The sequence below is a fragment of the Ambystoma mexicanum genome, chromosome 1p (assembly GCF_040938575.1).
Source record: "Ambystoma mexicanum isolate Mex_15411 chromosome 1p, UKY_AmexF1_1, whole genome shotgun sequence".
NCBI lineage: Eukaryota > Metazoa > Chordata > Amphibia > Caudata > Ambystomatidae > Ambystoma > Ambystoma mexicanum.
The window spans coordinates 1,203,248,363-1,203,272,838 of NC_090921.1; the positions used below are offsets into that span (position 1 = coordinate 1,203,248,363).

The following is a 24,476-nucleotide window of genomic DNA, read 5'->3' on the forward strand; positions in this document are numbered from 1 at the left end:
AGCGACTCCAAATGATCAGAAAGAAATTAATGAAACCATGAAAGAACAGGACCAGCAATCCCAGCAGCAGAGGCGCTTGATCAGGATGGAGTGGTCAACAGCATCAAATGCAGCAGAAAGATCCAGTAGGATCAGTGCCGCCACTCCACCCTTATCCAAAATCAGCATTAGATCATCCAGCACATAGACCAGAACCCTTTTGGTACCTCGACCAGGTCTTAACCCTGACTAAAAGGCATCAAACAGAGAAGTATCTTCAAAAAACCGTCGAAGCAGGGAAGCAACCAGGGACTCCAGCAGCTTCATAAAAAAAGGAAGAAGTGATATTGGTTGAAAGTTAGCAGCAACCAGAGGATCAAAATTTCCTGAGCTCATGTTCACGGCCTAGGCCTGAGGTGCTGTCTGCCGCACCACGTTTAAGCTGTAGGCTACAATATGGCTGCTAATTTCTAAGATGGCTGCTATTCCTGCATGCATGATATGCCGACAAAATGTGCCAGTAAGGGCAATCCCTCCCCCCCCTGGTCTCTTACATTACTGATAATGGCCTCTTCCTTATTCTAAAGCACTTAGGAGTATGGGAAGAATATGTCCTCTTCCCAGCAGTTCTCTGGTTATCACATACTTCTTACAAAGGCATAAATATGTGAAGAATCACTATGTAGGCGTGTTTGCCTCTTAAAAATACCACAGAGGCACGTAGGAACTACACCAAAAGCGCTTGTCATTAACACTGATCCTCATATAAATCCCTGTGACTACAGGATAGGAATTATTCAGGATGGCACCACTTCTAAAATATAAATTGACAAACTCTAGTATATAACACATGACAAGGCCCACAGTCACTGGAGGCAGCCAGTGGAATATATATTACCTTCTTTCTTCACTATGCCTGCCAGTGGGTTCCAATGGGAAGTATCCCAAACATATATACACATGCTTTATTCTACACTTACTTCATGGTAAAGAAGTCATCAGGAGATGATCATGAAGAGCAAGACCCAACAAGCAACAGTGCATATATGTGATGTGGCAATCCTGTACTGCCTTACAAAAAACATGAATAAATAAAATGCACATTTTTTAAGGTTTGGGCTTTGTACCTAAAATATGTGTCTTGGCAATATCTTTTTTGTATCCGCTTATGCCATGTGTAATTTGTAGTAGTGTTTGATTGTTACATGGTGTTGGAAGGGCTCCGCGTATTTTCTTGGTTCCAAACAGGTTGCATGTATTTTTTTTTCTTCATTTTTTATTTTATAAGATCGTTGGTTTAAAATATTCAGTCTATAACACCCACACATTTGGCATATATTTTACAAAGTAGCTTTACAAATTCAGTCTGTTTTATTCCTTTGCTTGTAATAGCCACAAGGTGGCACTGTTGGTCAACCTAAAAATGTATTTTACAATGCAGCTTTAAAAAACTCAAGGTAGTTTTCTTAAATTGCTTGCAATAGCCACAAGGTGGCCCTGTGAGACAACCATAAAATACTTTACAAATTAGCTTTACTAATTCTAAGTCCGTTTTATTCCATTGTGTAACCAAGCTAATCCAATCATCCCGATGCTGCTGATGGATGGTGGAATATTTGGCTTGCTGGTTTTGAGCAAGCAACGTTCAAATACATATGTTTTTCCTTCCTGTGAATAGGGCAGGGCAAAATTGTGAAATTCTGTCCTGCCAACAGCATAAGCAATCTGTTTTGCCACCCCTGCATAGCAAAAAGAGCAGAGAAAGTTTCATCTGATGTCTCATGACCTGAAACGAGCCATGCAAAGTTTCTCGTGCTGCTGCACAAACCTAGCATGAATTGAAAAGAGCAGCACAAGGTTTCCAGTGCCCCTGTGCGGACCTATAACAAATTAAACAAAAAAGCTGTTCATGCTTTCTCATGTCGCCGAGTGAAACTAACACGGTTTGAAAATACGGTGTAATGTTTCTCATGCCGCTGCACGAACCTAGCACGCCTGTGAACCTGCGATGAATCGAACTAAAAAACTGCACAAAGTTTCTCGTGCCATTGCACAAAACTAACAAAGATCATGGAAAAGCACATGAAGTTCCTTGTACTGCTGCACAAACCTAGCACAAATAGAAAAGAGTGGCATGAAGTTTATAATGCTGCTTTGTGAACCTATCATGAAACAAACAAAAAAAGCTGCCCTTAGTTTCTTCTGCTGCTGCGCAAACCTAGCACAGTTCAAAAATACTGGGCGAAGCTTCTCGTTCCGCTGTGTGAAGCTACCACGAATCAAACGAAAAAGCTGTGTGAAATTTCTGCAGCTGCATTGCGAAACTACCATGGGTCATGGAAAAGCAGACAAAGTTTATCGTGCCACTGCATGAAACTACCACTGATCGAAAAAAAAAGACCCACCCGAAGATACTTGTGTGCTGCTCGAAGCTAGTACGGATCGAAAAAAAAGCTGCTAAAAGTTTCTCGTGGCACGAACATAGTACGGATCAGAAAAAAAGACCAGGGAGAAGTTTGTCATAGCACAACACCAAACTAACATGGGAACAAAATTCCATGCACTGTGTGAAACCACAAAAAACAGGATAAATGTCAGTGGTGGCGGGAAAGTAATGCTGATTTCTCAGATCAGGAGGAGGTGGAATCCAGTGCGGATTCCACACTATTCAGTTTGCGGGCAAAGATTTTGCTCACCCCCTACTTGTGTGTTCATGGGTGTCGGACACTGTTCTGAACTAACCTCTGTTTATCAAGCTTATTCAATAAGAGGGACGCTGAGGATGGCTGTGGCTCCTCTAATAAGGAACAGTGTATTGTCATGATTGGTTGGCCTCCATTTTGTGCCATTGCAGAAGTGTCTAAGAAGACAATCCAGTAAAGTTAGTTCTTTGTACTAGAAATCCATGTCAACAATCCTGCAACATGAATCCAATGCAGTGTCCTAATGAGGTGCGTTTCATCAATACCTTGTAGTCCTAACATTTCTAGTTAAGTTTTCTTTTTTTATGCAGGACCAAAAAGCATTGCAGTTGGCTTTCTTTACGATATCCTCTCTCCTTTTCGTTCTTCTCTCTTGCCTAAATCCCTCTTTCCTCACCAATACAATACCCATTATCATATCCTGCTCTATCTTTTTGCCTCAATCTCTGTTCTTGCCTCATTCATCACTAACACCACCACCAATGTATTCTCCCTACTTGTCTCGCCTGCTGTCCTAATTCCCTCACTCTTTCCTCACCAATACCATACCCTTTGTCCTCTCCTTATTATGTTCTCTCCTCCATCTCTAGTCTTCTCTCTTTCCTCAATAACATGTGACACTGTCAACTCCTCCCTCCTTCTTCCCTAACCTTCCTCACACTTTCATCACTAGAACCACACACTTTCTCCCTCTCTCTCTCTCTTCTCTCCTTATCTTAATGTGTTGTATGGTTCACTCTTCTGATATATGTATTTTCTATATTATATAGATGTCATAAACTCTTACATCAACCATGAATAATAACAACCCCGAGGCACCCACATTCTGTAAGTTTATGTAAATTCTGTGATTTATCAAAAAATCAAAAAGTGTTACATCAATTTAGATTACTATTTAAGGTGAGGTATCTTTTTTCCTGCTGCACTGCATGACATGTTATTGTTGGAGCGGATTCTACTGGGGGCAGTCCATAAATACAAAAAAAGATAAGTGGTGCCATCCTCAAAAACTCCTATCCAGTAATCACCGAAAATTGTATGAGGATCAGTGTTGATGACATGCACTTTGGGTGTAGGTCCTATATGCCTATGTGGTATTTTGTAAGAGGAAAAATCACCTACTATATGATTTCTGACATTTCTGTCATTTTGTAAGAAGTGTGTTATTTTCAGCCTGTCCATCATGTAAGGGAGGCATGGTATCACAAGTATGACACTAACGCAAAAGGTACAATTTATAAAACCTTTATTGAAGTTTTCAATGGGGTTGGAGAAACTCCTATTTTGTGCTATAGCTAGGACGGGAGTAGCGTCAACCATCAAATAATAAATACATCATTTCTAGTTGAGTCCATCAAATCAAAATGGCGTGTACTAACAAAACCTAATGCCTGCCCTATTAGTGGCACAAAAAGTGTGTAAAGGAGAATATGTATGCAAAGAAAAGTCAGTGTTTAAATATAAAGAGTAAAGGTGTCTGAGTCAGCTCTCCTCCCCATGTTAGAGAGCACACATTAAAGTGATCCCCGTAGGCAGGATGACTCACACTGGCTCTGTTTCATAACACGTAGGCAGATCTAGGCACACCTGGCCTTCCATGTTAAAGACTCTCTCTCCAGTTTTTAAAACACAGTTCAACAAAAAGTTCACGCCAGTCCCCCATTGTCGGGCTCAAACCTCTCACAGCAAAAGTTCACGTTGGTCCCCCTCTGCCGGGTTCAGACCACTCAAAGCATAACATTTGCAGGGGTTCCCTTCCCCAATCTTTACTCACATCCTTTAGGGGTTCCCTTCACCTAGTTTATCACAATTCTGGTCTCCCTCAGCCGGTCTTGGACCTTTCCCTTGATGTCGAAGACTTTCGAATGTGCGTGACTTTTTACTATAGACCTCTGCTTGTCCACTTTGACTTCCATTTTAAATCACACTCTTGCCTTCTTTGCCCCAGTGTCTCTTGGTTTGGGTAGTTTGATGTCATAAGCACCGAAGTTCAACCTTCACCTTTTACTCTCCCCTTCCCTCAGGCTTAATTTTGATCACTTTGCTTTTACAGTTCATTCACTTTATCGCTAAAAGCATTTCACCTTTCACTGAGACCTTCGAGTGGGCTTCTCCCTTTCGCCATACCACTCTGTTACTCAGTATCACTGGTTTCACAGCTATCAGTACTTCAAAGTTCATTCACAGGTCTGCCTTTCTTCGCATCTGACCCAACATGCATGCAGTCTTCAATTTGTATGATATATTGTTGCCACTTCAATCTTTCCTTAACACACACCAATCTTTCATGTCGCTTGCCAACTCACCAGCTGTGTGCGTGTCTTTCTTGTCTTTGCAGTTTTTCATGAATCATCTCTGCCGTTCACCCGGGTTGGTCGTTGGTGTCCTTCTTGTTTGGCATTTGGCATTTGGCCTTTGGCCTTTTCCAGGTATCTTGTGCGGCCTGTCGGTGGTGACAACCTTCTGCAGGGAACTCCTGGGGTTCTCTACCCTTTGTTCTTGTCCCTCGGTCCGTTGCTCTGCTCCAGTAGGTCCACCTTTGCACCGGAAGTTCGGCTCAAGCTCATGTTCGACCTTGCTCAGAGTGTGTCTCTTTGTTCCACCTCTTATAACCTCTTATAACCGTGTGAGGAGAGCTAATTGGTATCAGATGTATGCACTTAAAGTCAAGTGCCTGACTTTGTCTGATCCGATTAGTGGGACATGTCTGATGCAATCAATAAGGGCTAGCCTTTTTTACTATCAGTCACCCTCTCTTGGCCCAGTGTTTGTGTAGGAAGGGAGGGAGGAGTTGGGAGGGGGGAGTTGGGACAAATGAGAATCCTATGAAATAGGATGGGTCATGGGTACGCGAAAGGGGGGAATACTGTGTCTCACCATCAGTTGCCTCACCGCCACTGCCCAAAGACCCCTCACCCAGGGGCCCACACTCATCCACCTCCAGGGTCTGGATCCAAAGGTGATGGCCATGCCCTGGCTACCTGAGAGAGATATCCCCGGGGACTGGTAGGTGAGACACACTTTGGTTTCTCACATTCCTCTTACATTTAACCAAACAGCACCTGATGTTCATGATTTACTTCAATAATGTTAGAATCCACAAAATATATCACCGTGATAGTATTGGAAGGTAAGGGTTGCTGAAAATGGACGTGTATCCATACAAGACCATTGTTGACCAAGTAATATTGATCTCTGCATGCTATTTCAGGAATTAAAACTATGGCAAAATGGTTTTTCCATTTAGAAATTATTCATGATTGACAGCTATACAGTCGTCTTTGAGATTCTTTCCAGTCAAAATCACTAAATTCATATACTCCATTACACTGTTGTGGTTTCAAAATTGTGTATCTATGCTTTCCCAGGTATTATTGTTCCAACATGATATAAGGCCATGCATAATACATTTATGTGCTTGAAGATAAAAGGATTAGCGTGTAGGACCATGAGAAAGCCACATCGTCCATGATCCTGTTACCCCTAGTAAACGTCCCATAAACAGGTTATAAATGCTGTTCACATGGCTACCTCCTGGAATGTTGAACGGTCACTTAATCAACAGGGTATTGTACACTGGCAATTTATAAGGCTTCTGAGTGTGCCAAATGAACACTGGGTAAAATTTGTAAGCACTTCATAAACAGACTCACTGATACAATTTTTTGTTTATAGGCCTCGATGTCTCTGTTCATCAAGCAAACAATATTTCCATTGTGAGTTTCAGTTTGTTGTCCAATCGGTTAAAAAGACAGAGCTGTGTGTGCGGCCTACGACTTTTGCTCACTTACACAGCCTTGTAATAAAACCTAAGTTCTCTCCATCTGAAGCAGTAGATTCTTGGAATATGTGTATATATTTGTAGAATATATTCTTGAGCAACCTTCCAAAGTGTTTGAGGCTTGAGAGATGAGGCCACTAGCCAATAATTCCAATAGTGGTGGTAAAAATCCAGAGGATCTCATAGGGAGATACACCACTCATGAGGATAGGGACTGCCGACCAAGGATAGACATCCCTAAACCTTGCCCCAAGATGCTGCATCCTTGTTGACTCCTTCCCTTTCACAATTAGAAACTAATAATTTGTGTTATTGTGAGGTTTGCACTTTCTTTAAAAATACTGAGGTGAACCAAGGAAACATCCACACTACTAGTGAAATTAATAATCTAACAACTGGGACAAGATGGCCACTGAAAGACACAAAGATCACCTCAAAGACCTTAACAGTGAACGTTGATGCTGTGCTGAGATAGTGCCAGTCATACAAAGTAAACATTAAAGAAGGACTGAAAGAAGGAGGAAGCAGGAAGAGCTGAATGTCTAAATCAGAGGACACTGAAAGACGTTGCAAGACTCGAAGTGCGACCGGAGATGTAAGGACATTGTTGGTGTTGTGATCTCTATGAGATGCACCGTCGGGTTAATTAATGATGAAGAGACTGCTGCACAAGCTCTGCTGAGCCACACTGAGGAGGAAAAATCTGTAAAGGCGCCTGCAGAGGACGCATATGGCTGGAACCTCGAGGTACGACCCTCGGAAGAACCAGTAAAACTGCAACCAGTGAATAGAGATAACGGGAGCTGTTCAAGAGCCGATTGGGTTCTGGGGTTGTTGAAGAAAATCAAGATTCAAGTACTCCTCAGGAATGATCTCCCTTGTTACAGTAATGATACCCAGAGAACCAAGAATCAAGTATTCCTCAGGGGTGATCTCCCTCAACTGAGTAGTAATACCCAGATAACTAAGAGTCAAGTATTCTTCTGGAGTGATCTCCCTCTTCACAGTAGTGATCCCCAAAGAGCCAAGAGTCAAATAGTCCTCTGGAGTGATCTCCCTTGTCACAATATTGATATCCAAGATACCAAGACTCAAGAGGTATATGGGAGTGTTCTCTTATCACAATAATTATACACAGGTATCCAAGAATGAAGATTTCATTGAGAATGGTTTTCCTCGCGGCAGTATGAACTTACAAAACCATAAGCTAGAAAAGCGCCTCAGGAGTGAGCTCCCTCATCACAGTGGGAGCTTTAAAACGTATAAGGAATACCAGAAGATAAATAACTGTCTGAAAGTGACATTGTGAGCAAAGTATTGAACACAAAGAGGAGAGTGGATAAAGTCTTGACAACATTGTTTGAAAGTCAGTGGGAAGAACTAAAGAGACTTTTCAAAACTTGTGACTAGAACCATCAAGTATTAGTTTGTGGATATTTTTCAAGCAGGCAAGGAGAAGGGACTAATTCTCCTGGTTTCTGTATATGAACTTTACAAAGGGCTTTTTGTTTACTTGCTTAGTGGAAGGGATATAGTAGTTTGTTTGGACATAGGACAGTATATCAGTTTCTTTTGAATATCATCCTGACAAGTATCCGAGTTCTATTAGGTTGAGGTAGGGAAATCCACCTCTAGAGGTAGGGAGAGATAGGTGTTCTTACTTTTGATAAAAGTGTTTATCCAAAGATGATATAAACTTGTCAGCCTCCATAGTCCATCACCCCACATGCCTCAGTACTGTTGTTGTTTGGACTACTTATGTGTTATCATATATCCAAACTGGAGATTGTAGCCTGCCCTCAGCCCATGTTTCTACAAAGGGCAAAGGAGGTGCACCTGTCGGGTTGTGCCTGCTCCACCTTTATGATTGTGATTACTGCTGGTTTAGTAGTAGTGTAGGCATGAATAGAAGTTTCACCTAATACCTATCCCTGCACTCCTGAATAGCAACAGTGATTTCCTCACAGGACATTAGAGGTAAAAGGAGTGCTGCTTAAAGCCAATGCTTAAGGCAAAAGAGATACTAACTGCAGCACATGCAGTATTATATTTGCTTCAGGGAGAACAAATCAGTGTTGACTGTGCAGTCTCACATTGACATTGCCAGCTGTCACAAAGTGAACATGGATCCAGGACAGGCCTAATTAACAAGGGGGGGTCCTGGGAGTCCCTCTGTCAGACATTAGCCCCGGTTACGAGAGACTCAACGAGAGTCTTTAGCTCACTATCTTTCACAGAGAAGAAATATCCCAAACATATCAGTCTTTGTCCTGCCCTGAGGCAGTCCAGCCAGAAAATGTTGGCAATTCTCATCTGAACAAGAGTACCAACAGCAACCCCAGACATGTGTTTTGGTCTGGTTGGACCGTGCCTCTCTTAGAATAGTGAGCAAGGGGTCCACGTCTGGATTCCCCATGTAAGTTAGGGTGAGACAAAAAATTACTTAAATATGCAAATTAACAAGAGGGGGATCCTAGCAGTCCCTCTGCCAGACATTAGTCCTGGTTATGAGAGACTTACCCAGAGTCTTTAGATCACTATCTTTCACAGAGAAGAAGTATCCCAAACATATCAGTCTTTGTCCTGCCCTGGGGTAGTCCAGCACTGAAATGCTAGGCAATTCTCCTCTGAACAAGTGTACCAACAGCAACCCCAGACACGTGTTTCGGTCTTGTTGGACCTCATCAGTAGGGTGGAGCTGTGCTTCTCTAAGAATGGGAAACATTTTTTTCTGGCGCCCACAAGTGGTCAATTACTGGACACGGCAAAACTGGTTGGACCTCATCAGTAGGGTGGAGCTGTGCCTCTCTAAGAATAGTGAGCAAGGGGTCCATGTCTGGATTCCCCTTTTACTTAAATATGCAAAATAACAAGGGGGGGTCCTGGGAGTCCCTCTGCCAGACATTAGTCCTAAGTTACTAAGTTACTGGGGGAATCCAGACATGGATCCCTTGCTCACTATTCTTAGAGAGGCACAGCTCCACCCTACTGATGAGGTCCAACCAGTTTTGCCGTGTCCAGTAATTGACCACTTGTGGGCGCCAGAAAAAAATGTTTCCCATTCCCATTTGAGCCCCATCAGGCTCAATGGGAATGGGGAGGTCAGATGCACCGGCACCATTCAGAATGGTGCCATTACATCCGACATGATCTGCTCGAGGGTGCTGATACACCCGCCAGGTCAGACAACTCGTAGTTTACCGGACCGGCAACCTTAGAATGAGAGCCATTGACTCACACCAGTCCTCACACCAATCTTCACACCAGTCCTCTCTGCGTGGGGCATGAGGCGAGGTGGGGGGGGGGCTGTCAGCAAAAAGTGTTGCACGTGGGATAACAAACATTTATGATGCAGGAGGAATTTAATAAAAGGAGGGGTGGGGTTTGAGGTATGAGTCTGGGACTGGAGGGCTGTTAGGCAGAATTGCATGCAGTACCCACTGGGAACACCACACACAATTAGGACTACAGGTGAAGCAAAAACCAACCTTTGGTATAAGTCTGTACCACATACTTTTGATAACAAACTGAGCAGCCAGGCTTATCTCAAGAGAGAATGTGAACAGTAAAGGAAGTTACACAGAAGTATCACAATCATGATTGTTCAAGTAGACACACTCAAGGTTTCTTGGTAAAAAATACTTAAACATTTATTTACACAATAATTAAGAAAACATTCACTAGTAGAAATCAACTCAATATTAAAAACACCAATATACTACAGTACAAAACTCTTAGTTGTAGGGACAGTTTCAGCTCCCCTGAAAAAGGGCCAAATGGCACTTCAGTACTTTAAAATAGCAATAAAAAGGCAGAGGTTTGTACAATGGATTCGAAAACACTTTTGTTAGATAATGCAAAGGTTCAAGTACCAGGAGGGTCAGTTAAATTCAATAGGCTAGGCCAAAGTCAATAGTCTAGTGTTCTTGGATAGGACTGCACAGTTCTGGTACAGATGAAGAAGTCCTTGTAGACAAAAACAAATGATATGTTGGGTCACAAGCTGATTAGGCCTGCAAGTTGGGAGTGGAGGATCTCTCAACCGGATGGCACAGTACCTTAAAGTGAAGCAAAAAGATGTAGCTGAATACATTGGTTCCTGGCAGTTCCTGCAGATATCGCTGTTCCTGAGCCTCAGTGATGGGGACAAGAGGGAGGACGTCGGAGGACTCCTGCACTGCGCTGGATCATCGTTGGAGCAAACAAAATGGAGTCACTTTGGTTCAGTAGCCGTTGCATCAAGACACAAACTGGTTTCCCTCTCCCTGGCTAAAACTTAACCAGCATTGAGAATGGTATCCAGGTGTCTTGTGAGCGTATTGGTCCCACCAACTCAAAGGAAGAAGTCGTCCTTGAAGGAGCTTCTCTGTCGAATGGAGATCTGGTGATTCAGAGGTGCATTAGGGCTTCACCGTGCAAACCAACTGTCCAGCGGTTGCAGCAGTCGTCCTCTTCCAGCTTGTCTTCGGTTCTTTCGTTCCATTGGTCAACTCTACCTTCCAGTCCTGGAGACTCACTTTTAAAACAGTTTTCTCCCATTCATTCCAGCCTAGCTGCCACTCACCCAGCAGGGTGGCTGTCCTTGCCGTACAGTCAGCCAGCCAAGCCAGCCAATCACGTGAAACTGCATTTGGGTCTCCTAGGAGACCAAGTACAGGGAGTTTCGGGCACCTCCCTCACTTCCTGCCCACCCCAGACACTCAGACGCCATGGGTGGACTTTAGTCCTGAAGCCCGCCAAAGGCTCACCAACAAAGGGACCAAAGCTGGTTTGGCATGCAGAGTTAAACACCAGAAGGACCTTTCCGCAAAGAAATGGTGAAAAATGATGACCACAGTCTGTTTTTTCAGAGGTGTCTTGGGCGCCATATTGAAAAACATGGCAGCCCCGATTTTTAGCTACCGGTGTTCGCGGTCAGGAAAACTCATGGTAGTTTGTTATAACACCACTGCCACCAGCTCTTTCAATAGAAAAAGGTAGATTTTGACAGCTACAAGCGTGTTTAGACATAGGGGATACTAAGTAACCCCTCCAGTACTCTATAAGAAGATAGTGTGTGCTGGGTCTATGAATTTAAAACGTCTAGTAAAGTCAATTTAACTTTACATTCTCTGGGAAACAGTAGTTCATCCCAGAGAAGGTATTTGAACCATGGAAAGTCCAAAAGACAACCCTGTGCTACTGCACTAAAGGTGCTGTGTGACACAACAATAAAAAGATCATGCCTATGGAGTTATCTAAAACTCCATATTCAAAGAACACAAGAGTAAAACACATATCAAAATAAATGAGAGAGTGGGAAAAAAGGCTCACTCTCTCCAGGGAAATAAAAAGGCCACAGAATCCAGCAAAGTGTCTGGGAGTCTCTATGGTGAAGGGAATAAGCACATGTCTGATAATTCTCCCTAACAAGGGCTGAGGCTAGGTCAAAATATGGCAAGTCAATACTGCAGTATGGCAGTATGGTCACTGTTAGGAAAGATTTCATAATTGTATGTAATTTTCCCTCCATGTGGCAAACCCCAAACTTTTTGCTGCTTTTTTACACCCTGATCTAGACTTTGCCAGAGAAGCGCAGCCTTCTGCCGCACTCCTCTGGGCTTTCGCTCAATTCTTATGGGGAAAATGACATGCCCTTAAAACAGTCAGTACTGGGAGACTTCGTTTCCCTTAGTCCTTTCCTCATGTTGCAGGCTTTTGTGCAACATGAAACAAGAGTGCACTGTAACTTACTTTACCGCGCTCTTGGGTCTCTGGTCATTCCAAAGGCCCTAGAAACTCTCGCTGGACTCATTATGAACTGTGCAAGTGTGCCACGGACAGGACTGGTGGCAGCTATTGTTTCTCTTGTGTTTTGAACCCATTTTCGCCATGTTAACTGCGCTTACCACGTTTGGCACAAATAAGTGGCCTGGCTCCAAAATGGCCATGCCACAAGGTTCTTTGTCCTGTCTTTTGGCCATCTTGCCCATTCACCTTCCCCAGGTCGAGCCGACCCAGGTTAGTCCTTATTTGCTCATGCACTTTCCCGCGAAACCCAACGCTTTTGCGGGCTTCTGCATGCCTTGTGTGTACCTCCAGGATGTGGGCTGGGATGTCTGCTCCCAATACACATCCTGGCTGCCAGAGAGTCTGGAGTGTCCTGAATGCCTGGGACCACCGTGGTCTGTGATAGGTCCACATATGGTGTGAGTGTTTGTGAGCAGATCTCCCATTGGGTCCTCTCCGTTTTGGCATGAAGGGAACTTTGGATAAGAGGAGGCTGAAAACACCACTACCATGTCGATCTCCTGAGTTCACACCGAGCAAGTGATAAGGAGCCAAGTATCCTGCACCAAGAAGCTGAGTCGAGGAACTGCTGGTGACCCGCTGAAGGTTTGGCACCCTGAACTGCTGTCGTTGTGCGAGACCCCTCTGCATCTGATCGTCCTAGAAGGTCTGCGAAGCCGCTTCGACCCATTGGGATCAACTATTCCCGGCACCTTCATCAAACCCTGCAAGTAAGCCTCTTCGGAAGTTTCCCTGGGCCAACCAGTGGGCTGACCAGCTTACGCAGGACGCTTTGCTCTGTCACTGCTGCCGTTTCGGGAAAGCCCTCGAAACTTGGCCTACTGCTTGGTCTGCGTCCACGGCACCCTCACACCGAATTTCATACACTTGGCATTCCCAGGTCTGAAGTGAGACGAGTGCGCCCGGACCAGAGTAAATGCGGTTGCCGTGTTGCCCTGCTGCGGTAACAACCTGTGCACGTCCACTGCATTTCAGACACCCTCGACCCTGCATCCTGCTCACAGAATCTACACAGTGTCGAGACGTCCTGATAATCGCAGCCGAACCTGCCAACAACGTGAACTGAACTGGAGAAGTCTGGGTCTGCCTGCGTCTGGGACCGGTGAGTAGTCCATACCCCAACCGGTGGCCCCTCGCGCAGGAGCCCGTTTCTTTTCTACCGCTGTTGCGAAATAGCGGCTCTATCCCGCACTCTCACCCTGCCTCTGCCCACAAGTGGAGGACTTGCTTGAGTAGTGGGGACTTGTTCTGCATAGCTTCATTCACCTTTCTGAACTGCCTGAGACCCTTGAAGAGACCCTACTTTATCCATTGGCACCAGCGCCTGCAGGAACTTTTGAGCATAAGGCTCCTTTCTTCATAGGGCTTGGACTTCCTCCTAGTTAGGTGTATTTCTGATGTCGAACTGGGTCTAATGATTACTTGCACTGCCTGTTTTCCTCCCCATCTAGGTGGTCTACATATTACTTGCTCATAACTCCTTAGACCCCTCGGTCTTGTATATATATTGTATTGATTGTGATGTGTTGGTTTACTTTAGTATTATTGTGATTCTTTGCTATGGTCGATGTTACAAAGTCCTTGTAATAAATGTGTCCATATTTTTAATATAACACCTTTTTGGAGTAATTTGTAAGTGTCCTTGCTTTGGGCCTCATCACAAGTCTGGCGGTAACCCTTAAATGCGGTGGTAGCGCTATTACCGCCGCATTTAAGGGTCCGCCAGATCATGGCTTTGGCGGATTTCCCCCCAGCTCTGAGCTGGGGGAAATCCGCAGAAAATTCATGCTATTACCGCCGGCAGGAAATCCGCCAGCGGTAAGAGCGTGAAAATTCCCCATTGAGCCCAATGGGGAATGGGGCATTCCTGAATGGGCTCAGTGGGGAATGGGGAATTCCATTACCGCCAAACCCATGATCCAGCGCTAATAGCGCCGGGGGGTTTGGCGGTAGGGCTAATACCACTGGCGGTAATACCACCAGCGTTACCGCCCAGCTCGTAATGAGGCCCTTTGTGTGCTCATTGAGGTCTTATTACCATCGCATTTAAGGGTCCGCCAGATCATGGCCTTGGTGGATTTCCCCCCAGCTTTGAGCTGCGGGGAAAATCTGGGGCAAAATGCCAATTTTCGGCGCTATTACCAGGATTCCCCGCCAGCGGTAATAGCGCAAATTTTCCCCATTGGGCCCAATGGGGAATGAGGAATTCCCAAATGGGCCCAATGGGGAATGGGCAATAACCCTTCCGCCAAACCCGTGATCCGGCACTAATAGCGCCGGGGGGTTTGGCGGTGGGGCTATTAGCACCGGCGCTAATAGCGCCAGCGTTACTGCCCAACTTGTGATGAGGCCCTTAGTCTTGACCGCCGCCATTGCTACCCTGATTGGTCTGGCTTGTCCAGAGGTTACCCTGTTCCAAGAAACTAGGCTGGCCTTCTGAACCTCTGCCCCTCCTGGTCCGAGTTCAGAAATCCATTTTTAACAAATTGGTGTACAGTGGTGCGATAGGACTGAAGGTATCCAGTGTTGCATACGAGCGAAGGCATTTCAAGTTATTCCTACCAGGACACATAGTGAATTGTCATAGTAGAACTTTTTAAAGGCCATAGTCCTATCTAACAGTTTGGAAACAAGTACCTTGTTAACTTTAAATGCTTCTAAATCCGAAACATTGAAAAAGATGTGTGAGGAGAGAGGTGTCTCCTCTCAAGGCACCAAAATGGAAATGATCCAAAGAATCATGGCGTGGCAAGAAGCTCAGCTTAGCGCTATAGCTTGAGAGGACAGTGCAGAAGGAGTTGGGCTGCTCTCACTGGTGGAACTGACAGTTCTGCCGCTGCACTGGTCCACCACGACCATGAGGACAGGGAGGATGAACTGTCCAATGTTTCCTCTGCCAGTGCTGATGGGGAGGCCATACTTGAATTCAAGAAGCAAGAACTGCTGTTTAGGAAGAAGGAGCTTAAGTTCAATATGGCCAAACTAAAAATCGAACAGGAAGAAAAACAAAAAGACAGGGATAACCATTTGGAACTGTCCAAGCTTCAAGTTACCAATAGATCCAAGGGTCCTGGACATGGGTCTAGGGCCTCCTCTCATCCAAGGTTTCCTAAATATCTGTACAGTGTGTATGAGGAAAAGAATGACATTATGGACTGGCTGAATAAATTTGAGTATGCATGTGAAGTTCAACAAGTTGACAATGCTGATAAAATTGCCTGGTTACTTATCAGACTGCCCCATTTTGGCTGGAGTGCCATTATGGAAATGTCGAAAGCTGAGAGAGCAGATTTCGCAATGTTGAAGCAGACTCTCGTTTTAAAGTTTGGAAAGACTCCTGCCCAATACTTAAAAAAGATTCAGAGAGTATAAGAAAAAAGAAGGTGGTACTTGGGTATCTTATGTAACTGAATCCTTAAAATACTTGACTGGCTAGGTCGAAGGTTATAAGGTTTCTACATTTGAAGGTATGATAAGTCTTGTCATGCTGGAACATATTTTTGCATCTTCTTCCCTTGAGCTTAAGCAGCATTTGGCAGATTCAGAGGAGATAGATCCTTAAAAGCTTGCTATTGCAGCAGATTTATGGGTGTCACATCGAGTGTTCCATAAGGACAAGACTCCTCCTGGTAAGCAGGAGGAAGGGAAAAAGTCCAAAGATAAGGAGGGCGGGGAAACTGATAAATCTTCTTCCAAAAAGGGCCACAAAAAGAAAAATAAGGGTAAGACTCAAGAGAACTCACAGGGTAGTGGAGGTCAGCCTCCGAAACCGAACTCTGGTTATAATAAGCCTCCCTATGTAAACAGACCCAATGGATCTTGTTTTGCTTGTGGAGCAACTGACCACGTGAAGGGGGACCCCAGATGTAAGGTCAAAACCTTGGGGGTCCACTCTGCTAATCTTCCTCGTAGAAGGAGAAGGCCAGAAGAGATTACCAGAGCATCCTTCTCCTCAGACTCCTTCCTCAGTGGGATAGAAGCTGAGGTAGTTTTAGTTTCCCTGGGTTCCTGGGGCCCAAAGTCACAGAGGCTTATGCTAGGATTCCAGATAACTCCAAGCACTACTTTAAAGACAGTGTGCTGATCAATGGAGTAGATACTCCAGCTCTTAGCGATAGTGGGTGCAGTCGAACTGTAGTGGATTCTACCTTGGTAGACCCAGAGGAAGTTGCCAGAGCTACTCTGATGCCCACTAAGTTGGCTGACGGCCCACCTCTTATGTTCCCAGTAATACCTGTAAATCTTACTATCAATGGTACAGCAGTCAGATTCCAGTGAGCATTCAGATGAGTGTTCCAGGAAAGGTCTTGTTGGGCAATGATCTCAGAGCTTTAGGGCTTGTGGTAGATACTGCTGACAGACCCTGCACAAGGTCTCAAACGAGGGCAGCACTGGCCAAGACCAATGCTCTGCCCCAGCCAAAGGGGAAACCCAAGGCTAAAGTAGTCAAGAAACCAAGAAGAGGGAAAGAGAATATTCCCCCTAACTCACCTACCACTGCGGTGGAGGTAGTTGGTCAATCACCCGGACCTGATGAGGAGTTGGTGATGCCTGAAGTATTTGAGCCCAATGACCATACTGAACTAAACAATTTGTTAGTAGAAGGTGGTCCTGACAGGGAAGAATTCAGTAAAGGCCAACATGAGTGCCCATCTCTGGATGGCCTAAGGAGACAAGCCTGCTCCCAGCTTGAGGGTGAACCTCCTGGGAAGCATTGGATTTATTGGGAAGGTGGACTCCTGTATAGTGAGCCCACAGAGTCTACAGAAGGAGACCCTAGGAGGTTGTTTTTTCCCATTGCTGTAAAACCCTTCCTCCTGCAGCTGGCACATGAAGTGCCCTTGCTGGTCACCTTGGTATTAAGAGGACCAAGCAAAGGTTATCCATGCACTTCTACTGGCCCAAGATGGGGGTGCAAGTAGAAAGTCACTGCAGGAGTTGTGCCTCCTGCCAGTTATCTGGTAAGAGTGGTTCAACAATCCAGGCTCCATTGGTACCACTCCCAGTTGTGGGAGTACCATTTGAGAGGGTAGGGATCGACATAGTTGGTCCCCTTGACCCCCAAACATCCGCAGGCAATAGGTTTATCCTGGTAATGGTCGACCATGCCACCAGATATCCTGAGGCTATCCCATTGAAAACTGTGACTGCCAAGTCAGTCGCAAAAGCTTTACTCGGCATCTTTACTAGGGTTGGCTTCCCTAAAGAAGTTGTGTCTGACAGAGGCACCAACTTTATGTCGAAGTATATGCAGACTATGTGGAAGGAATGTGGGGTCACCTACACGTTTTCTTCTGCATACCACCCCCAGTCCAATGGTCTGGTGGAACGGTTTAACAGGACCTTAAAAAGTATGATTGGGGCCCTGGAAGATCCTCACAGAAGAGAATTGGATATTCTTTTACCATGCTTACTGTTTGCCTACAGAGAGGTATCACAAGAGGGTATTGGCTTCAGCCCCTTCGAACTTCTGTTTGGTCACCCTGTGCGGGCACCCTTAGCCATCGTCAAGGAGGGATGGGAGATGCCCACTCCCCCTATTACTACCAACATAGTAGACTATGTGTTAGGCCTCAGAAAAAGGATGGTGCTCCTGATGGGTCTGGCTAGTGATAAGTTGAAAGCAGTACAAGCCCTTGTGAAACATTGGTATGACTAGAAAGCTTCCCTCATCAACTTCACACCTGGTCAGCAAGTCCTGATCACAAATCCCATAAGGCCTAGAGCTTTACAGGATAAATGGTCAGGCCCCTACACAGTGGTGGAGCCCCTGGGTGAGGACAACTATTTAGTGGACCTTTGAAGGCCTGGACAGGCTCCAAAAGTGTTTGACGTAAATAGGCTGAGGGCTTTCATCCCAAGAGTTGAAATAGCAGCACTGCTATTGGCTTCAGATGTTGAGGAAGAGGAGTCTGAACCTCTCCCTGACCAGTTTCAAAGCAGTCCTGCAGATAGCTCCTTTGAGGGTGTCCGAGTGTCCCATCACCTGATTTCTGATCAGCAGGCTGAGGTGAAGAGTTTGCTTAGGCAGTTTCCCCCCCCCTGTTTTCATAGTCTCCTGGTTTGACACCTTGGTGCAAACATAACATAGACACAGGAGACAGTGTACCTACCAAAGGTAGGGGATACGGGATGTCAGACAAAGTACGGTCTTACATTAAGATGGAGATCAACCAAATGTTAGATCTTGGGGTGATTGAACCCTCTAGTAGTCCGTGGCCCAGCCCTGTGGTTTTGGTTCCAAAAGCAGGTACTTCTGAATTGAGGTTCAGCATGGATTACAGGGCTCTGAATGCTGTCACCAAGACAGATGCACACTCCTTGCCTCAAACAGATGAGCTGGTGGATACCTTGGTTGCCTCCAAGTACCTCAGCACGTTTGACCTCACTGCAGGCTATTGGCAAATGGCCCTCGCAGAACATGCCAAGGAGAAGACAGCGTTCTCAACTCCAGAAGGTCTTTACCAGTTCAGGGTAATGCCTTTTGGGTTGAAGAATGCACCTGCCATTTTCCAGAGGCTGCAGAATCATGCGTTGAATGGGTTGGATGAATTCTGTCTTGCATATCTGGACGATATAGCAGTTTTCAGTGCCACCTGGGAAGACCATGTGAAACACCTTGGGATTGTGTTACAGGCTCTTCAGAAAGCCACTTGACCATAAAGGCCATTAAATGCCAGATTGGACAAGGCTCAGTGGTTTACCTTGGACATGAAGTAGGTGGAGGGAGGATACAGCCTCTACCGAGTAAAGTACAAGCAGTACAAGACTGGCCTACCCCCACTACACAGACCCAAGTGAGAGCCTTCTTAGGACTCCCGGGATATTTCTGAAATTTCATGGAAGACTATGGCACCATAGCTGCCCCAGTGACTGCTCTCACCACTCCGAAGAAACCCAAGAAGGTGACTTGGACTGAAGAGTGTCAGAAGGCCTTCAATGGCTTAAAAGAGTCCTTGTGCAAGGCCCCTGTCCTCAGGGCCCCTGATTACCAAAGACCTTTTATTGTGCAGACAGATGCCTCTGACACTGGGATAGGAGCTGTACTATCACAAGTAGATGAGAAGGGTAAGGAAAACCCTATTGGCTTCATTAGTCGCCAGCTGAAGGACAGAGAGCTTAGATGGTCCACAGTAGAGAAATAATGTTTCTCTGTTGTGTGTGCCCTACGGAAGCTGAGGCCCTACCTCTATGGGACCCACTTCACTGTGCAAACTGACCATAAGCCCTTAAAGTGGCTAATGAACATGAAGGGAGATAATCCAAAGTTGCTTAGGTGGTCCATAAGTCGACAAGGCTTTGACTTCACTATTGAGCATAGGCAAGGTGTCCAACATAGCAATGCTGATGGGTTGTCCAGAATGTTTAACAGACCTGAACAAGAAACTCATCCAGGGGTGGATTAGTTCCCCCTGTCCTTAGTCTGGGAGGGGTGAGTGTTAGGAAAGATTTCATAATTGTATGTAATTTTTTTTTTTTTTTTTAATTTTTATACGGTTTATAATAAACCTTTAAAAACAGACAAGGAAGATATAACCCATCAGACAAACACAAGCGAGTTACAAAGCTTCACATTCGATCGATCCCAACTTCATACGTCAAATGCGACCACAGGGACATAAACTTGGAGCAGTGATTAGACACGAGGCACGCTCGTAGTTTCCAAGTTGTATGTTCCCTCATCCTCCAGCTGTTCAAGTCGTGATGCCATAGCTTCCAAGAAAAAAGTTAACGCTAAAATTAGTCTTTGATCGGTTGCATCAAACATTAGTTGCCACCAGTCTTTTACACGATAGGTCGCTCTTTCCAACGCGATGCTTCCAAATTGTCGAGTTCTATCCTCAGTGAGACCCACGCAAAATAGAACAAGATGTTTTAAAGTTTCTTTGGTTTCATTACACAATCGACAAAGATCAGAATGCAACTCATTTTTTGCCCAACAGTTAATTCTTTCGCGAGTTTTGAAAATATTGAAACGAAACATCATATAAAGTCTTCTTTTCCTTTCATCAGGAAATTGTTTCCAAGGAATGTGTAACTCGTTTAACGCTCGTTTTTCACCAGGAGCATCTTGCATAAGTTTATAGGTGCGTCTAAGATCACAGGTCTCACACCAATCGCGTCTCCAGAGTTTGTTTTTGACGTGATCAGGATTAATATGAAGTGTGTCGAGGTCTGTGTCTAGTTCTGTGAGCACGTTTTTACATCGTTGCACCCATAAATACAGTACAGAGTTTTTATTGGTTTCTCCTGGATTTGCAAGAATTTTAAACTGCAAGGTAAGATCTTTAAGAGACATTTTTCGAAACAAGGTCAATGAGTTCCAAATCACTCTTGCATTAATAGATGTTAGACTCAGCTCATATCGTATACATGCAGAGGGAGTGCTTCTAGGTAAACCAAGGACTTTAGTCCAAAAGATGTTTTCGATCGAGTTCCACAAGTCGCTTGAGCAGCCAAAAGCACATTCTGCCCCATAGATTAAAGCTGGGGTAGCTTTTTGTTTGAAAAAGGATATAACTGGAAGCATGGAATACCGGCCATATTTCTTATGTAACACCATAGCTTGTGTAGCCAGTTGCCGGCACTTCAGTTTTGTTTGTTCCACCCATGGAGCATCGTTCAAGCTGGAACTAATCCTCATGCCTAGGTATTTGGTATCGGTAATAGAATGAAGTTGTATTTTTCCTATATGCCATTTAAAGGTGCTTTTTTGACCACGTAGATCTCTTAATACAAGGATTTCCGATTTTGCAGCATTTATGCATAATTCATTTTTTTCAACGTAACGTACCAATGCTGTTAATTTCCGTTGTAGACCAATTGGAGTTAGGTCTAACAAAATTAAGTCATCTGCATAAAGTAGATGACTCACGTGTGATCCGTTGACTTTTGGTGAAAATGATCCCTCTCCGTTAATTGTTTGGTCAATGTCATGAAGAAAGAAGTTGAAAATAATGGCGGCAAGAGGACATCCTTGTTTTACACCTCGAAAAGTCAGAATTGGTGTTGACAAGTTCCCTTGGCGATCAAGTCGTATTCTGACATTTGTCTCAGTGTGCAGGTCTTTTACTGCAGCAAGAAGGCTTGGAGGACACATAGTTTTTTCAAGTTTTGCCCAAAGTATATCCCTGTTTATACTGTCGAAGGCTTGGGATAGGTCAATTACTGCCAAGTTAATCTTGGTCCCAGTTCTTATTGCGTCCATTTTCAGGGTATTAACTATAAATAGATTCAGGCTGCATCCAACTCCTTTCACAAAGCCACTTTGTCTTTGATCAACAAAATGGTTTTGCTGGGACCATTTTAGAAATTTATTTTTTAACATGGTAGCGTAAACCTTGCTTAAAACGTCAAGAAGCGCAATTGGGCGATAGTGTGCCGGGTTTAGTCTGTCACCTTTTTTAAACACAGGAACAATTATAGCACTCTTCCAAGATGTTGGTGTCTCACATCTTGACACAATTTTCTTGAATAAGGTATTACAAAAGTTCGGCCAAATTTGTGGGTTTTCTTTCAAGGTAAAGTTGGTAAAACCATCAGGCCCAGGGGCACGTGAGGTACTTAAGTTGTTAATTGTTTCTAAAATGTCATCTTCTTGAAACTCCAGATCCCAGTGCTCCATTTTTGCCAGTCCAGATTCTATAGTAGAGCCTTTTTTCCCATACAAGTTTTTATAGTAGGTTATCCAGACGCTCTCACTAACCATGTTAGTCTGTACAGCACTCTGAGAGCCAGAAAGATTATTTATTAAACTCCAAAAGTCGCGTGTATTACTACTTCCAAGTTTTGATAACATAAGTTCAGCGTCAGATTGCAGCATGATTTTTTTGTGTTGTTTTATCCAGTTTTTATAAGCTTGTTTTATGTTTTTGATCTTATTAACAGTTTCATTTGAAGACATTCCACTACACGTGCGTATGTCGCTTCTCATTTTACGCTTGCGTTTGGAGATTTCTAAGTCAAAAACGTGCAAGTTCTTAAAGCATCTGTTTTTCAATCCATGTTTTTTTTCCTTATATGTTTCCAATAAATCGGAGTATTCAATTTTATCTTTGTTTTCTTGATATGCATGGGTTATGCTCCGAGCCTCTTTTTCCGAAAGGCGTAACCGAACTCTATTTGATTCCAGTGTTAAATCAAAAGACCATTTATCGGAAAGGTTCTGTGATGAAACCGCAATCGTAATCGTCACAAGGTTATGATCACTTTCCTTCATTTGCATAACCTGTAATTCCAAGACCTTAATATGCACGCTCTCAGATACAAAAAAATAATCCAAAATGGATTCTTGTGCATCCCTCATCCACGTGACTTTTGGTGGTATATCCCCGTAGGTATGACCATTCAGCATGTGCATGTTTCTGTTTTCCATTTCTCCTAACCATAGTTGGGCCACCTTTTCGAAGACAAAAGTTTTAGATTTTTTTGATGGCACTGGTAAGCAATTTATGTTTAGGTCGCCACACAGCACTATGTTTGCTGCCCCATCTACCTCATAAATATTATCAATAATATTTGTTATTTGGTCAGTGAAAATTGCGGCAGGAGAAACTTTATGTTGCCAATAAAGATTAAGGATATACAGGAAGTTCTTATTCTGTTTTCCAGATTTTCCACACTGAAGCACAGTTGTCTGAATATAGGGAGTGTGATTACAAGTTTCGAATATTCTGTAGCCCGAACTTTTTCGAACCAAAGTCATTAATCCTACAGTTGGTCTGCCAAGTTTTTTCTTAGTTGCAGGATTAAAAGCAATCTCAAAACCTTCTATTACCGGACATGTAGTTAGCCAGGTTTCCTGGGCACACATAATATCAATATTTTCTAACCAAATGGATTTTTGCAAGTGCACATGGCCACGAGTAATCCAACTGGCTATCTTAGTTATAGGTTTTTTGTCGGTTTGGCATTAGCTTTGTTGTTGAGAATTTTGAGAATTTATTGCTTTAGCAAGCCAGCTCCAGTCTTTAGAGGAATCAATTGCTCGGGCATTTTTTGGTTCAGTTACAACAGCCGATGATGGGCTTAAGTTTTGTGCGATGGTAATTTTGATTTGTTCAGTTGGAAGCTTCGGGGTTTTATCTATTTTTGAGCCACTAACCTCAAACAACTTTTTGTCTTGACTAGATTCAATTTCCTCAATGTAAACCGATTTAATTACGGCTTGAGTGTTATTGGGAGCATATCTTGCGTGTTCGGTCATTAACCGTTTACGTGGTTCTTTATAATTCTCATCTTCTTCTTTATTCTGTTGAATTTCATTGATATCGAAGCCCATAGAAATCAACACCGAAGCAGCTTCCAATAAGGTGTTGCAGATGATTCGTGAATCAATGTATAGCCGCACAATATCATTCCGCTTCTCATTGAAAAAGTCTACCACTTTTATGTCATTAGTCTCAATCATGCGTAGTGAAGGGACATAATGGAGGAGACGCAAGACGTTTCTACGATTAAGCACAAGGTCGTCATCATTCTCCTCGATTCGTTCGAGAACCAAACAATATTTTGAGTGTGATTTTTCCTTTACAAGTCTATGATTATGTTTGGAAACAAGACTCCCTAGAGATTTTTCTACAGTGGGAGTATGTTCTCGAATTACACAATCCTTGATTTCTATTTGCTCATTTGCTGTTTTAGCAGAGCTAATAACAGACCAGTTTGTCTCTTGATCTGGAGTCTTTTTTGAGCTTTTTCGCGCTTCGGTAAGCTTGTTCCTTCTTTGGCATAAAGTCATGAAGGGCGAAGTTGAAAGAGCTGGTCGTGAATTTGCAGGTGGTTTCTCTGGTGATATTATAGTACAAACCCTTGTATTTTTTTCACAACCAAACGGCATACATGCCGAAGCAGGTGCTTTGGGTCCACGCGAGGTTGGTGCAATCAATTCATCCACTGTCGCATCTAGATCTTCGTTTGTAACTTCAGTTGCTGCTTCCTCATTGTGTGTTGATAAGTCAAGCAAATTGACAGAAATATTAGCAGCCGTCGACCTAGTACTTCCCTCTATCGGCATTCTCTGCACAATGGGTATTGGTGATTTTTTTGCATCGGTCGCTTGTTGATCAGTAATGATGTCCACTGATAATTGCTCTTTAGGCAATGGGACATTCTGTTCAGCTACAGTTCCAGCTTGCACATTCATATAGACAGCTTTAATATTCCGCAGGAATTTTCTTGAGTTATTTGTCATATTTGTAGCTTTGATTCGTATATTTTTTGAT

At 43.9% G+C, this 24,476-nt stretch overlaps 1 long non-coding RNA gene across 1 annotated transcript in view; it reads left to right on the plus strand.

The window, feature by feature from the left end:
* The window catches only part of LOC138571760 (uncharacterized), a 248,895-nt gene that overhangs the window by 86,678 nt on the left and 137,741 nt on the right, over window positions 1–24,476 (plus strand). The window lies entirely within an intron of this gene.